Source organism: Antechinus flavipes, chromosome 3, assembly GCF_016432865.1.
Source record: "Antechinus flavipes isolate AdamAnt ecotype Samford, QLD, Australia chromosome 3, AdamAnt_v2, whole genome shotgun sequence".
Lineage (NCBI taxonomy): Eukaryota > Metazoa > Chordata > Mammalia > Dasyuromorphia > Dasyuridae > Antechinus > Antechinus flavipes.
The window spans coordinates 322,769,060-322,786,560 of record NC_067400.1 but is presented as its reverse complement, the minus strand read 5'-3'; the positions used below and the strand labels follow the sequence as shown (position 1 = coordinate 322,786,560).

At 40.3% G+C, this 17,501-nt stretch overlaps 1 protein-coding gene across 1 annotated transcript in view; it reads left to right on the top strand.

The window, feature by feature from the left end:
• Positions 1–12,797: 12,797 nt before the first annotated feature.
• Positions 12,798–17,501, top strand: part of TNK2 (tyrosine kinase non receptor 2) — a 41,583-nt gene continuing 36,879 nt past the window's right edge. Inside the window, exon 1 of the mRNA XM_051985518.1 lies at positions 12,798–12,970. The gene's annotated coding sequence lies outside the window, so the exon portion shown is untranslated. The remainder of the gene's footprint in view (positions 12,971–17,501) is intronic.

The following is a 17,501-nucleotide window of genomic DNA, read 5'->3' as shown; positions in this document are numbered from 1 at the left end:
TTCATGTAAGTCTCTCCAAGCCTCTCTGTATTCATCCTGCTGGTCATTTCTTACAGAACAATAATATTCCATAACATTCATATGCCGCAATTTACCCAACCATTCTCCAATTGCTGGATATCCATTTAATTTCCAGTTTCTAGCCACTACAAAAAGGGCTGCCACAAACATTTTGGCACATACAGGTCCTTTTCCCTTCTTTACTATCTCTTTGAGATATAAGCCCAATAGAAACACTGCTGGATCAAAGGGTATGCACAGTTTGATAATTTTTTGGGCATAATTCCAGATTGCTCTCCAGAATGATTAGATTCATTCACACTCCACCAATAATGTATTAGTGCCCCAGTTTTCCTGCATCCCCTCCAACATTCATCATTATTTTTTCCTGTCATCTTAGCCAATCTGACAGGTGTGTAGTGGTATCTCAGAGTTGTCTTAATTTGCATTTCTCTGATCAATAGTGATTTGGAACACCCTTTCATATGAGTAGAAATAGTTTTAATTTCATCATCTGAAAATTATATCCTTCAACCATTTATCAATTGGAGAATGGCTTGATTTCTTATAGAGTCAATTCTCTATATTTGGAAATGAGGCCTTTATCAGAACCTTGCTATCTTCTTGTTCAGTTGTTTCACTTGAATTTAACTCCTTGTAACTCCATTTGGGGTTTTCAGTAGTTTGCCATTTCTGTCTCTAGCTCACTTTACAGATGAGAAAACTGAGATATACAGGGTTAATTGACTTGCTCAGGGTCACACAGCGAGGAAGTGTTTAAAGGCACATTTGAACTCAGGTCTTCCAGATTCCAGGCTTGCACTCTATTCACTCTGCCTGCTGTGATACTTAGCTCCTGAAAATATTATCCATGTTTCTTCTCTCCTTTGGTTCCTTAATTTCCTTATGTGAATATATATATTTTTTCATATACCATGAATCTTGGTCCCTCCTTTTCTGTTTCTTTTGAATATGGTGCATCATTTCTAGAGCCATATTCCACTCATAACTCTCATCTCACTAAATTTCAGTGATACCTATAAAGTCTAATTTTCTTCTTTGTTTTAGTAGGTCTTGCTTTTTACTTATGCTTTTATACTTATATATAGCAGTGTGTGTGTGTGTGTGTGTGTGTGTTGTTATTACTTCCCTGTGTAATTTTGTCCAAGAAAACTTGGCAAAGTGCCTGCCACATAGTAGGTGCTTAATAAAAATTTGACTGACTGATTCATTATTAGTGTTTCTTAGTAATTTCTGCATGATTATAACAGTTCTTTCTTTTTTTCCCTTCAATTCACAAGCATTTATTAAATACCTACTTTTGTGAAAAGGTGTTGCACTAGGTTGCTCTGCTACATGGTATTCTAGCATCTCGTTTCTATTAACATGTATTTTCTATTAAATTTAAACCTTGAGTTGTAGAACTATAAAAATAAAACATTAAAATATCATAAGAAGCCATAACTTCTTTAAAAGTCAAAGAGGCACATTTATTTAGATAGAAATAGAATTTTGAAGTTCAAAATAGGGCCAAGCATTCCTTATTCCACAATTGGAATGTAGCAGAGACAGACATCTTCAACATTTAGGCTCATTTCCCTATGCCTCTTATGCTTGTATGACACATGTAAAACTTTCTACTATCTATATCAGTGATTCTCAAAGTCTGGTCTAGAGCATCCTCAGAATCTCTGAAATCCTTTCAGAGAGTCTACAAATTCATAATTGGTTTTTATTTTTAATGTGATCAATTAACTATAACCCACATAAACAAAAACTCTTTGGACAGATCCTCAATCATTTTTAATAGGATAAAGATATTGAAAACAAAAGTTTGAGGACCACTGATCTATATGTTTCTCCATCACTTTGCTTCCAGTGCTTTCTTAAAGCAACCACAGGTTTATTTTCATGAGTTAGTCAGAGGAAGATAGGTGGAAGAAAGGAGCAAAAAGAGTCCCTTAAAATCCCAAGACTTAGTGGGAAATGCTAAGCAAGGGAATGACATCCTACTTAGTGGGGAGGGTGGAAAGAATCTGGGACAAATTTATTCTTATTGACTTTCAAAGGACCCCTTCCATCCCTGGCAGAAGCATAGCATTCTCATATTTTAAACAAAGATCTTAAAAAACTAAGGATCTTAGTTTTATATAGTTTTAGACTATTAGAGTTGGAAGGGACACATTCATATACATATGATTGTTACCAAGGCCAAGAGAGAGAGAAACAGAAAGGGAAAGAAAGTGAGAGACAAACAGACAGACACACAGAGAGGAAAGACAGAGACAGATAGATACATAGAAGACAGAAATAGACAGAGAAGAGACACATAGAGAGGCAAAGAGAGACAGAGAGAAGAGACAGAAAGGAGAAACAAATAGAAAGAAAAACAAGGGAGACACAGAGAAAGAGAGACAGAGATAGACGAGACTGAGAGAGAGACACAGAGAAGAAAGGGACAGAGAGATACAGAGGAAAGAGCGAGAGAGAAAAGGAAAAGAGTGAGAAAAAAGAGAGAAAAAGAGACAGAAAGCTAGAGAGACAGAGATAAAGAGAAGAGACAGAGATGAAGAGAGACAGAGACAGAGAGAGATAAAAAAGAGATAGAGATAGAAGAAAGAGGAAGACACACACACACACACACACACACATACACATAGACTGACCCCAGTATTTAAAAGTTTCTGAGCTGCTTCCAAAACTGAATTAATCTGTTTAATTTTTTGTCTTCACCACACCAAGTTTCTTAACCCACTTCCTCAGAAAATTGCAAGAATTTACAATTTGTCTTGACGTTGTATGGATGCTGCCCAAGAGGAAGAACTGTACTTAATGGCATGCCCTTCAGAGAGCAGCTGCTGCCACCAAGGACAGAGCTGGCTTTTAACATGTGCACAATATGGAAAAGATCAAGATTTGCAACTGGAAAGGACCTCAGAAGTCATTTTGCCCAACCCCCTCATTTTTCAGATGAGAAAATAAGACCTCAGAAGGGAACATGACATAGACAGTACTTGGCTGGACTAGGATGTGAACTCAGGTCTTTTGGATCTGAATCCAGGGTTCTTTCCATGTGTATGGGATATCCATCAGTTTTCTTTCACTTTCCTAGAAACTCACCTCCTTATAGGATTAGAAATCACTCCAATGATATAATTCATACCGTTTTTCATCAATAATATACTGAAAGGTAATCATGTCCTCTAATCTCATTTGGATTTCTTCCTTTCTAGCTGTGTGAACTTGGATAAGTCACTTAAATTATCTCTGCCTCAGTTTCCTCAGGTGTAAAATGAAAATAATAGCACTTCACAGGATTGCTGTGAAGATCAAATGAGGCAATATTTGTTATATATGTTCCCTGCCCTTCCCTTAAATTAATTGCTTTTGTTGTTCAGGTTGTGTCCAACTCTTAAGAGACTCCCTGGATGAAAGCACTCCAGTTCCTTCTACCCTCACTCTCTCTAGAAGTCTGTCCAAGCTCATGTTCACTGTTTTCGTGACACTATCTATCCATTCATCTTCTCCTTTCCTATTTGCTTTCAGTCTTTCCTAACACCTTTTTCTGATGAGTCTCATCTTTATCATCATGTAACCAAAGTATTTAAGCTTCAGTTTCAATATTTGACTTTCTGACAAATAATCTGAATTAATTTCTTTAAGTATTGGCTGATTTGACCTCCTTGTAACCCAAAGGATTCTCTCCAACATGGCTCTAGATCAATCCTCTATTTTGTCTTTTATTGACATTTTTGAAGATAAAAATATTATTGGTTGCATTTGATTATAGTCAGTAGGCAGGAAGTGATGAATCTGTGATATCATCAGTGTGCACACTCTTATGAAGCTATAACCTATCTATACTTTTTTTATCTTTTGCAATTCTTGCTTATATTTTTTCAAAAAATCCACTCCAACGAGAGTGGTGGGGCAGGTGGACACCCATGCGTTATATTGAGGACTTTCCTCTCCTAATATTAGTGATACGCACAGGCTATTTATCATCTCTTGCTTTGCTTTCTAATTTGAGCCATAGGTCTTTCTGGAGACCTACTTTAAGCTGCTTTTCTCTTTTGACAGAAGAAACACTGATGCTACTTGCTTCTATTGATAACAATGCTTGACAAATCAAAAGCACTTGAAAAGCACTTAAATATAAATTAATGTAAAGTAATATCAAACTTTTGTAAAGACTTTTGTGATCAATTGAGAAATGAAAATTTTCCTATTTTGCTTTGGGCAGTACTTGTTTTCTTAACAAAGAATTGTAAACCAAATAGATTCTAATTGATCAAGGATTGGCAAAACAAATTATAGATGTAATTGATTATTACTGTGCTGTAAGAAATAAAGACAGAAAAACATGGAAAGATATATGAACTAATAAAGTGAAGTAAATAGAATAAGGAAAATATGTACAATGATTACAAGGTAAAAAGAACAAAACTTATTAAAAAAATCAAATCTGAATATGGTGAATTATAGTGATTAAGCTTAACCCCAAGGAAAAAATAACATATCTTTCCCTACTCCTTTGCAGTGATAGAAAATCCCTGAGTACAGGAGATTGCATATAAAAACAGACTTTTTTTTTTGAACATGTTGATGGCTCTTGCTAATTTTTTGGTTCTTCTTTAAAAAATTCTTTATTATAAGTAATGGTTCTTTCTTTTTCTTTTTTAAATAGCTTTTTTTAAAAAAAAATACATGCAGTTTTCAACATCCACTGTCGCAAAACTTTGTGTTCCAAATTTTTTCTTTCTCCCTTCCCCCTACTCCCTTCCCTAGATGGCAAGTAATCTAATAAACTTTAAACATGTGTAATTCTTCTATATATATTCCCACAATTATCATGCTGCACAAGAAAAACCAAATCAAAAAGAAAAAAAAGAGAATGAAAACAAGAAGCAAGCAAACAACAAAGGTGAAAAATACTATGCTGTGATCCACATTAAGTCCCCACAGTCCTTGCTCTGAATGCAGAAGCTCTCTCCATCATAAATCTGTTGGAACTGGTCTGAATTGTCTCGCTGTTGAAAAGAGCCATGTCCATCAGAATTGATCAAATGGAATGTTTTATATTCCATAATGTACTCTAGTTCTTCTTTGACCACAAATTCCTTCCTTCTTCACAGATCTAAGAGATAGACTATGCTTTGTTCTTTTAATTTGCTTATAGTTATCACTCTTTATGTCTAAATCATAAACCTGTTTTGATCTTATCTTGATATATTGTGTTAGATGTGAGTCAATACCTAGTTTCTGCCATACCAATTTTCATTTTTCTTCTCTTATTGCTAAAGCTAATATTTCTAATACAATAATGAATAGTAATGGTGGTAGTAGGCACCTTGTTTCATCTCTGATCTTATTGGGAATGCCTCTAGTTTATCTCCATTACATATGATGCTTGCTGATGGTTTTAAATAGATGTTATTGACCATTTTAAGGAAAACTATTTATTCCTGTGCTCTGTAGTGTTTTTCATAGGAATAGGTGTTGGATTTTGTCAAATGCTTTTTTTGCATCTATTGAGATAATCATGAGATTTCTTTTAGTTTGATTATCGATATAGTCAATCATGCTAATAATTTTCCTATTATTGAGCCAGCCCTGCATTCCTGGTATAAATCCTACTTAATTATGGTGTATTATTCTGGTGATAATTTGCTATAATCTCTTTGCTAATATTTTATTTAAGATTTTTGCATCAATATTCATCAGGAAAATTAGTCTATACTTTTCTTTCTCTGTCTAGATCCTAACTGGTTTAGGTATCAGTACCATAACTCTATCATAAAAGGAATTTGGTAGGATTCCTTCTTTCCTTATTTTTTCAAACAGTTTGTATAGTATTGGAATTAATTGTTCCTTAAATGTTCGACAGAATTCACTTGTAAATCCAACTGATCCTGGAGAATTTTTCTTTGAAAATTGATTAATATCTTGTTCAATTTCTTTTTCTAAAATGGGACTATTTAAATAATTTATTTCCTTCTCTGTTAGTCTGGGCAATATATATTTTTGTAAGTATTCATCCATTTTACTTAAATTATCAGATTTATTGGCATACAGTTGGGCAAATAGTTCCTAATTATTGCTCTGATTTTCTCTTCATTGGTGGAAAGTTCACCCTTTTCATTTTTGATACTAGCAATTTAATTTTTTTCTAATCAAATTAACTAAAGGTTTATCTATTTCGTTTTTTTTCCTTAAAACCAACTCTGAGTTTTATTACTTCAATAGTGTTCTTACTTTCAATTTTATTAATCTCCCCTTTTATTTTCAGAATCTCCAATTTGGTATTTAATTTTAGGTTTTTGTTTTTTTCTCCTAGCTTTTTTTAGTTGCATACCCAATTGATTTTCTCTTTCTCTATTTTATTCAAATAAGCATTTAGAGATATAAATTTTCCTTTAAGAACTACTTTGGCTGCATCCCATAAATGTTGTCTCATTGTCATTCTCTTGGATAAAATTAGCAATTGTGTCTATGATTTGTTGTTTCATCCACTCATTCTTTAGGATTAGATTATTTAGTTTCCAATTAATTTTTGGTCTATTTTTCTCTGGCCCTTTGTTATATGTAACTTTTATTGCATCATGATCTTAAAAAGATCCATTTACTATGTCTGCCTTTCTACATTTGATTTTGACGTTTTCCTGCCCTAATTCACGGTCATTTTTTGTGCAGGTTTCATGTACCACCGAGAAAAAAGTATATTCCTTTCTGTCCCATTCAATTTTCTCCAATAATCTACCATATTTATTTTCTAAAATTCTATTTACCTCCTAAACTTTTTTCTTGTTTTGTGGTTTGATTTGTCTAGTGCTGATAGAGCAAGACTGAGATTCCCCACTAGTATAATTTTGCTGTCTAGTTTTTCTTGCAGCTCTCAACTTCTCCTCTAGGAATTTGGATACTATGCCAGTTGATACAATATAAATTTAGTATTGATGTTACTTCATTATCTATGGTACCCTTAGCAAAATGTAGTTTCCTTCCTTATCTCTTTTAATTAGATCTATTTTTTGCTTTTGCTTGATCTGAGATCAGGATCTCTATCCCTGCTTTTTTTTTAGTCAGCTGAAGTATAATAGATTCTGCTCCAGCCTTTTGTCTTTACTTTGTATGTATCACTCTGCTTTAGGTGTGTTTTTTACAAACAACATATTGTAGGATTCTGACTTTTAATCCAGGCTGCTATCTGCTTATTTTATGGGAGAATTCATCCCATTCATATTCACAGTTAAAAAGTAATGATTCTTTCAAAGAAGGTAGGAGAAGGGATATATAGAGAAATGCAGGTGAATCTATTTAAAAAAAAAAGAAACTAATGTTAAAATTTTTTTTTTAATTTTGCAATGTCACATCAAGAGAAAATTTCAATTAAATTGACAGATTTTAATGCTATACTCCCTCTGAGGTACTTCCTAAGTTACACTAATATTTATGATGCTGTTCTATTGGTAATGTAGAGTTGTGGGAATCCCCTTTTGGCCGGAGGTACAGGTCCAATGTGAAAGAATTCACAAACTTGAAATATTAGTGGCAAAAAGGGAAGTTTTATTAGCACTGAGAAGTCAGCTTTGCTAGGAAGACTGACTTCCTCAATGGCAAAATCCTGGCAGAGAAATAAAAAGGATTATCACTAAGAAGAGATTGTTTTCACAGCGGGCAAGAATCCTGGTAGGCGGCTATGCCCTACTTTGGTCTTCTGCAAAAATATGGAGTTTAGAATTGTCCTTTATAGAAGTTTGAGGCTAAAGCTCCCAGTTGAAAAGAAAGCCAATGCCCACAGCCCTAGATACTTGGAGTTTCAAGCCACTCAATATTAGACCTCCCAATTGAATGAAAATCACTTTGAAGGCTTCCTGAATGGGGATCCAGCTTCCCAAAAGATTAATGGGGGGGGGGTGATGGTGGTGATTTGCCTTAGAAAGGCCTTGTCTGGAAAATATCTCCTAGACTCTCTGGAGTCTAGGACCCTGAATCAAAGGGTCTCTCAGACTCCTGAATCAAAGAGGACACGATTTCAGAGTGATTATTTTACAGATTAAAGCGGACACAGTTTCAACCCCATCATCTATAAGTTGGGTCACAAGAGGGTGAAAACTTCAGGTTCTAAGGAGTATCATAGACTAAAACTATATTTCACAACCCCTTATTACTTTGCTTCTCAATTAGCTTGAAATAATGGCACTTCCTAAAATACTAGTAAGAACATTATCTACAAAAGCCCTACCACATGTTTGTACTCTCCTACCAAAACATACAAAGTACAAAGGGAAAATGAGCACAAATTTTGGGTATAACAGTATCAAGATATACATGTGAAGAATACACGTGTTTAAGGCTATTTTGATATTTTAACCCTTCTTTCCTCATATAGTTCTCACAAAAATTCTCTGTTGGGCTAATTCCTCTGTTGAATCTGTTGAGTGAGTTGCTTGGTTGGGATCACAGGGTTTGTTTATTTCTGTACCTTGAATCTCAATTGCAAGGGCTAGCCCCCTTGAGTAAAGAGCTAGCTTTTTTTCTAATGTTGGAGGCCCCTTTTTTGAAGCTGCTGAGTACCTCCAATGATTATTTTTCTATTTCTATGCTTATCTGGAATGTGCTTTTCTCCTTCCTCAACTACATCTGAAGTTCTCTAAAACTGTCTCAATTGCTGGTTGGAGCATCTTTTTCTATGTTAGTGCTTCTGTTACTAGATGCCATGATAAATGTGAGAGAAAGGAAAGACAATATGCTCTCTCCCAATGAGGCTGAGTTGCATTCTTCCCACCTCATTGCTGAAAAGAGCCCATCTATCATAGTTGATTATCACACGCTTTTCTTGTTACTGTATACAACGTTCTCTTGGTTTTGCTCACTTCACTCAGTTTCAGTTCACGTCAGTCTTTTCTGAAATCATCCTGTGATCATTTTTTATAGAACAATAATATTCTATTACATTAATATACCATAATTCATTCAGCCATTCCTCAACTGATGGGCATCCACTGTTTCCTGTTCCTTGATACTATAAAAAGGGCTGCTACAAACACTTTTTGCACAAGAGACCTTTTCCTTTATGATCTCTACCCAGTAGAAATACTGCTACATCAAAGGGTATGCACAGTTTTATAGTCCTTTGGACATAATTCCAAATTGTTCTCCAGAATGGAATGTATGAGTCTCCCAGTTTTCCCACATCCCCTCCTTATCATTATCTTTTCCTGTCATTTTAGCCAATCTGGGAGGTGTGAAATGTTATCTCAGAGTATCTTTGGCAATTACTATTACTACAACTACAGGGATCCATGACAGAAAAGATAGTTATTATTATTACTACTATTACTGTTACTGTTGTTATTAAAGGAGTCCATAACACGGAAAAGTTGGTCATCTACTACTACAACTACTACAACTACTACTACTACTGCTACTACTGCTGCTGCTACTATTACTACTACTGATGCTGAGTTTCGGGGTCCCCTCTTCACTGCTACTACTACTACTATAACTATGACTACTATTACTACTACTGCTACTACTGCTACTACTACTGCTACTACTGCTGCTACTACTGCTACTACTCTTACTACTACTACTACTACTACTACAACTACCACAACTACTGCTACTACTGCTACTACTGCTGAGTTTCAGAGTCCCCTCTTCACTACTACTACTATGACTACTGCTATGACTATTACTGCTGCTGCTGCTGCTGCTGAGTTTGGGGTCCCCTCTTCACTACTACTACTATGACGACGACGACTATTACTATGACTACTACAACTCCGACTCTGACTACTACTACTATTACTACTACTGTTATTACTACTACTGCTACTTAACTACTGCTACTACTACTACTACTACTACTGCTGAATTTTGGGGTCTCCTCTTCACTACTACTACTACTACCACTATGACGACGACTACTACTACTACTGCTACTAATGTTATTACTTCTACTACTGCTACTACTACTGCTGCTGAGTTTCAGGGTCCCCTCTTCACTACTACGACTATGACTACTACTACTACTGCTGCTGAATTTTGAGGTCCTCTCTTCACTACTACTACCACCACCACCACGACTACTACTATTGCTACTGCTACTGCTACTGCTTAACTACTACTACTACTGCTGCTGCTGCTGCTGTTGAATTTGGGGCCCCATCTTCACTACTACTACTACTACTATTACTACTATGACTACTACTACAACTACGACTCCAACTATTACTACTACTGCTACTACTGCTATGTTACTACTGCTACTTAACTACTACTACTACTACTACTGCTACTACTGCTGAATTTTGGGGTCCCCTCTTCACTACTACTTCTACTACCACTACTATTACTATGATGACTACTACTACTACCGCTACTAATGTTACTACTGCTGCTACTACTACTACTGCTGCTGCTGAGTTTCAGGGTCCCCTCTTCATTACTACGACTATGACTATTACTACTACTGCTACTGCTACTACTGCTACTACTACTACTGCTGAATTTTGAGGTCCTCTCTTCACTACTACTACTACCATGAGGACTACTACTACTACTGCTATTACTACTACTACTGCTACTGAGTTTCAGGGTCCCCTCTTCACTACTACTACTACTACTACTACCATTACTACAACTACTATTACTATGATTACTACTACTGCTGCTGCTGCTGCTGCTGAGTTTCAGGGTCCCCTCTTCATTACTACGACTATGACTATTACTACTACTGCTACTGCTACTACTGCTACTACTACTACTGCTGAATTTTGAGGTCCTCTCTTCACTACTACTACTACCATGAGGACTACTACTACTACTGCTATTACTACTACTACTGCTACTGAGTTTCAGGGTTCCCTCTTCACTACTACTACTACTACTACTACCACCATTACTACAACTACTATTACTATGACTACTACTACTACTGCTGTTGCTGCTGCTGAGTTTCGGAGTCCCCTCTTTACTACTACTACTACCATACTACTATTACTACTACTACTACTACTACTACTACTACTACTACTACTACTACTACTACTACTACTACTACTCCTACTACTACTACTACTACTACTCCTACAGCAGCAGCAGCAGCAGCTTTACCGTGACAAAAGAGATGGTTATTGTTATTATTGTTACTACTATTACTATTATTATTAGAGGGCTCCGTGGCACAGAAAAGGCTAAGGACCCCTGTTCTAGTTCAGTCCCTCCTTTTGACCGATGAGGAAACTGAGGCCCCGAGATGACTATTAATTGCCCAGGGGGTCTGAAGCCTAGCAGAGGATCCCGCACGTGTCCCCATTTCCCAGCGCACCCACATCACCGAAACTTAACGGCCTCACGCTGCGCTCTGCCCTCCCCTCGGATACTACCGCGCACATCCCGCTTCTGCTCCCGGGACCAGCCCCGCACGTTACTGCCGGGGGCGAGGCACGCGCGCCACCCCTCTGCGCAGGGAGATTCGCCCCAGCGCCTGGCCCTTTAAGAACGAGAGCCCTCCCGCCTCGTCCCGGGCACGCAGGCGCGCGCACGCGGTGGCTCCCTCCCTTGACCCCTCCCCCTCCCGCCCTGCCCTGGCTCGGCTTTAGCGGCACCTGCGGGGGCAGGCGGGGGCGCGAGCCCCAGGCCGGCGGCGGAGCGCGCTGGGCCAGAAACAGGCGCGCGAGCGCAGGGGCGTGCGGGCGCGGCTGGGGGCGGGGGTAGGCTCTGCAGCCTGGGCGGAGAAGGAGAAGGAGGAGGAGGAAGGGGTTTTGAGCCCGGGAGTGAGGGGCTGCCCCGACGGGCTGGAGGCCTCCCCAGCATCATCATCCGGAGCAGGGGGGCAGCGCGGCCTGAGGAGGGCAGGGGGCCCCGGGCCCCGTGGGGAGGGCTTCCGACCGCGGAGGGGCTGAGCGCGGCGGTGCCCGAGCAGCCGAGGCTCAGCCGGCGCGGGCTGCTCAGCTGGGAGCCGCAGCAGAGGCGGGGATTGAGGCCCAGCGTGCAGGAGCAGGGGGGCGTGAGCTCGGGGGTGCAGGAGCAGGGCGGGGTGGGCGCGGGGGTGCAGGAGCAGGGCGCGCGCGGCGGCCGCAGGCCGAGCGCGGGGGTTAGCGCTGGCTCTGCGGGCGCCCCCCGGGAGTGCACGAGCGTGCTGCTTTGGGGCCGCTCCGGGAGCTGGCCGGCCGTACAGGAGGTGGGCTTGGGTCCTAGGAAGCAGCACCAGGAGAAGGGGGGAGGGAGCCCCGCAGTCCAGGAGCGTGGGGAGGCTGGCGCCGGGGTCCAGGAACGGGGCGAAGGAGCAGCTCTGCACAGACAGCCCGTGGAGCAGGAGATTGGGGGCAGCTCCAGCGAGCGGGGAGAGTGGCTCAGAGGGAGCCCCGAGGAGCCAGTGGGCTGGTTTGAGGGGACAGTTAGGGAGCAGGGGAGGAGCAAACAGGTAGGGCAGTTTGGGGGAAGGCCACCTGAGCGGTTTAGGGGAAGCGCTGGCAAGCACCGAAGGGAGGAAGTGACCCAGCATATCTGGAGAGGTTTAGAACTGCTTGGGGGAGCCCGACTAGTAGGGCCCGAAGGACCTGAAGGAGAAGGTCGACTCGGGGTGCAAGAGGCAAATTGGAGGCCAGGGGTGCAGGAAGGAGAGGTGAGATCCTCTATCCAGGAAACTTATTTCGAGAGGAAGGGACAGGGCCTTCCCCAGGGCTCAGAGGCCACTCTGGAGGGACATAGGATAAGGAGACGGAGAAGGAGAAGGAGGTGGTGAGCCAGCTTTCGGGGTGTGGAGAATGTAGTGGAGGGGGCAGGAAGCAGAAAGGGATTGGAGGGAGAGTTTGGACGCTGGAGCCCAGAAGCAGAGGGTATCCTGTCTGACCCTCTTCTCTCACTGCTTGGGGAGCCTGGAAGCTAGTGTGGTTTGGGGACATTGCTCCCCACATCCTCTCCACATCCTTCAGGGTCCGGCGGAGGCAGAAGGCTGCAGGTAAGGGCATTACTTAGATCTCAGTTCTGAATTGGACTCTGCATCCCTTTGTTGATGGGGATTCTTGGAGCCCAGGGGAAGATGCTTGTGGTCATGTAAGGTCAAGGGCCTTAACTCTGATTCTGATGTTTTTTATTTGGTTCCTCTTGTTATCTTCTACTAATAGTTAAGGGGGGAAGGGAGTTAAGAATACCCACTAACTGCCTGATGAATCTTGGACCATTTATACAACAGATTTGGGGAAGCTGATGCAGAAAGACCCTGTGTATAATCCACAAAGCTAAGAGATAATCACCCAGACCTCTGTTGTGTATTTTTCATAGGAATGCAATTCACTTTCCTCCAGGAAAAAATGTTTCAGATTGGGTGAAAGGACTGGAGAGTAATAACCTTCCTCCTCCTCGCTTCCCCTGTCAAGGGATCTTGTATAGAGTATTCGTTTATGGGAGAATGTTGATAGTGTCAGTTTGTATCCAGTCCACAGAATTTGAAATCCTTTGATGCTAGTTGTAGAGCATATTCACAAAAAAAGTAATGGAAAGCAAGGCCAAGTCAGCATGGGTTGAAAGAACTTCAGTAACATATCTCCCATTTATCTAGTGTTTTCAGGTTTGCAAAGTAAATTTCTCTCTTTATGGTAGGTAGGGTGAAGTAGTTTTGGACCAGCAACCATCTAGCACCTTCCGAACCCTGTGAGATCAGTGCTGGACTGAACACTGCACTAAGGGAGAGAGTAAAGAGCAGTTATGTCCAAATGTGATTTGTTCAGAAAGCAGAAGACTTACTCTGTAACTTTGCCACGTGTAGCATCTGCCCTCCACCTACCACCCACCTCCCTGTGATGAGAACCTAGTTATTATTGGCCCTTGGAGAAAAGAATGAAAAGTAGGTGGAAGGTATGGATGGTGAGGATCATATCTGTGTCTAGGTGAAACTGCAGATAAGGCCCAGAGTTACAATAATTGAATAGTTCACATTTTTCTTGTTTTGCAAGGTTTACAAAACATTTTACTCACAATCCTGTGTAGGAGTTGTAGTTAATGCAAATGTTTTTGTCCCATACTTGGAACATGGGAAGCACTTAATCAGTGCTTATTAATTATCCTAGTTCTTACATTTGAGTTAATTGAGACCTGTTGATCCAAGGAAGGGTCATATATCTAAAGGGTATGGAATTTTGAATTTGAATTCAGGTCTTCTAGTTTCCAAGACCCATTGCTATCTTCTTGAAATCTTCTAATTCTTATGTGTGGCTTCCAGGAGCCCTCACCTCTGCCTTCAGGGGAGTCCTTACTAGAGTCTAAATATGCGCTAGGATGAGCTGTAGATCTGGAGCCAGTATCAAGACTGTAGTTCCCTGTCAACGTGTGAGGCTTGTGCCACTTCAGCTTTTATCTCTCTTTGGCTCTGTTCCATCTCGGGGAGGAGGCAATCAGGCAACAATTCTGGCATTCGAGTGTCTCCTTTTGCAGCCACACCCAGAACTTGGAGCTGATCTCTACCCTCCAAAGATGTGTGGTGGGAGAAAAGGACCTGAGAAACTTAGATTTTTGAGTTCTAGCACTTCCTTCTGGGGGGTTCTGCCTCAGTTTCCTTCCAAGGTGACTGTTACTGCAGCACTCCTTTTCATGAGCTGATCGTAGAATAGCCATGGAAGGAAAATCAGAAACATCAGTGTTCTTGCTTTCCACCTTCAGTGGTTGGGGAGTGGAGTCCCTGTTTCTCTCTAGTGAGAGGATATATTGTTGTCCTGTCTAATCTTTTTAGTCTCCGGAAAGATTTTTAGCCATGTCTCTTATTATGACTGTTAGAACCCCTCTTTTCCTATAGTATTACTATAAATGAAGCTACAAGCCAAGAATGGGACATTAACTTGGGGACTTGATCCCTAGAGGGAGAGGAATGAGCTGTCTGAAGGAGCACCTCGTTATTTCTTCCCCTGTAAGACTGAGGGGCAGCCTCCTTAGCAGGCAGCTGTGCCTGAGCCGGTTAGCCTGCTCCAAACCCAAACCCGTCTGTCTGCTTCCCATCCCACGCCTGCCAGGCCACGGTTGGAGAACCGTAATTCTACAGTGATGACGTTTCACTCCTTTAGAACCCACACCCCAGAAACCTGGCTCCAGTGAGTGACCCTGCATGGCTCCTGTGTCCTCCTTGTTGGCTGAGGGGGATGCTTGTGGCTGTGGGGGACTCCTAGGGAAGGGGAGTTTGAATGGTAAGCCAGTAGCATTTTGTTAATTCTGAGCCCAGAGTTCCTAAACACAGCCCTCCCTGAATCTGCTCTGTGCCATCCTCTGTGTTACTATAAGGGTGAGTGTGTGTAATAGGTGTTCAAATACCAGTCTCTTACAATTTAGTTTCTGTTTCCGATCTGTAAAACTGCAGAGTTGGAGTAGGAAAAAGAAACATTACAGACACACACAGACACACACCCACAGTCTCTGTTTCTGGGTCTCTCTGTCTTTCTCTCATATATCTGTCTGTCTGTCTCTCTTTCTCTGTATGTTTGGTTTGTCCCCTTCCTCCCCAACAAGTTGCTGGACTGGACAGATTTCATAGCAGAGAGTAGTAGGAAGATGGAAGAAGGATGGAAGGATTCAGCCATGAGTGTAGGGTTTGGAACTTAAAAATCTTGAAGGGGTAGGCCTGATACTATGAGTGGGAGTGTGTAGGCTGGGATTTTAAATGCCATCTGAGGGATGTCAGTCAACGAGCATTTATGAAGCATTTACTTTGTGCCAGTCATGCTGAGTGCTAGGGATGTAAAAAGTGTGGGGGGTAAATATGGCCCCTAAGAAGTTCATGTTTTAATAGGGGAAAATAAAGTAGTATGCAACATAAATACACACACACATAATATAAATGGGAGGTAGGCACTGGAGATGGAAAGGGGTTAGGGAAAGAGAACTTGGGACTCACTCTCCCCCAGAAGATATATTTTGAGCTGAGTCCTGAAGGAAGCTGAGGGAGAGAGAAGTGTTCTAGGCATGGGGGGACCAGAGTGTCCTGTAGGGAATACAAAGGTCAATGTTATATATAATAAGGACATGGAAGGGGCAAGGTTGTGAAGGCCTTTAAATGCTGATCAGATTGTAATAATATGTAAATAGATAGCATTTATATGTTGCTTTAAAGTTGCTTTATATTTATTGTCTTGTTTTGTCCTCCCACCAATCTAGTGAAGTGGGTACTGTTATTATCCCCTTTGTATAGAAGAGGTAACTGAGGCTAAGGGAGGTTATTTGAACTCTGGTCTTTGGGATTTTAAATCCTGATATTATCCACTCTGACAACTAAGTGTTCATCTTTTATTCCAGAGGAGAGAAGGAGTCATGTGAGAGATGATTGATTGTAATTTTGAGAGAGCTATATATGATCTTTATGCACTACTGCTGTTTGGTCCTCTGCATTCTCCGCCCTGACAAGATTTCCAATTTTCTCTGTTATTCGTTGTGATCCTTTAATTTACCACTGGGGAGAAAAAGAAAGAAACTGAATAGTTGAAGTATATGTTAAAGCTAGTTAATATTCTTTTCCTTGTTGGGTTGTTAGCTTTTGGTGATAGATATATGTTAAAGGTGACTAAATATAAATAATAACATTGAGCCATCTACAATAGAACCACCTACAATTCATTTTTATCATCATTTTCTTTAAAATGCATTCGTGTTCTCTAGGCTTCTACATTTATTCATTTTTGAAATTTAGTATTTTATTTTTTCTCTACACATAAAAACATTTTTCAACATTCATTTAAAAAATTGAATCCCAAATTCTCTCCCTACCTTCCCCCCCCCTTATTGAGAAGACAAGCAATTTGACATAGGTTATACATAGGTAGTCATACAACATTTATTTCTAAGTTGGATATCAGTTAATTTTTAAATTAGAAGAGACCAAAAAAGGAACTCTGGAAGAATATTTTTATCCAAAAAAAAATTTATCTCTAGTTAGTGCAGTAATATTGTGTTTATGGTTTATAACGTGCTTTCTTCACTGAAGCCTTTGAGAAGTAGGTTATACAATACAAATATTGATATCCATTCATTGAGGAAAACACTGAGTTTCAGAGGACTTGTAAGCTGCTGTTCAAACCTAGTCTTAGATTTTCTAAATCCAAGACCAGGTCACTGTTGGCAGCTAGGTGGTGCAGTAGAGAGAACAGTAGACTCAGAGTCAGAAAGACCTGAGTTCAAGACCTGAGCTGAGACCTCAGCTCCTTATTAGCTGTATATACCTGGGCATCTCGCTTAAACTTCTGTCTGCCTCAGTTTCTTCAACTGTAAAGTGGGCTTGATATTAGCATTTACCTCCCAGGAGTGTTGTAAAGTGCTTAGCATGGTTCCTGCACTTCATTCATAAATGTCAGTAGAACATTTAGTAATCATCAGACATAGGAAGAGTATTATGTTAGGTGGGGTGCAAAGTTTAGCTAAATTTAAGATCCTGGACTATGCTCTCTGACGCCAAGATCAGGACTGTTTTTCTTTCTTTTTTTAAACTATACTCTGTTGTTTTCCATTCTTCATTT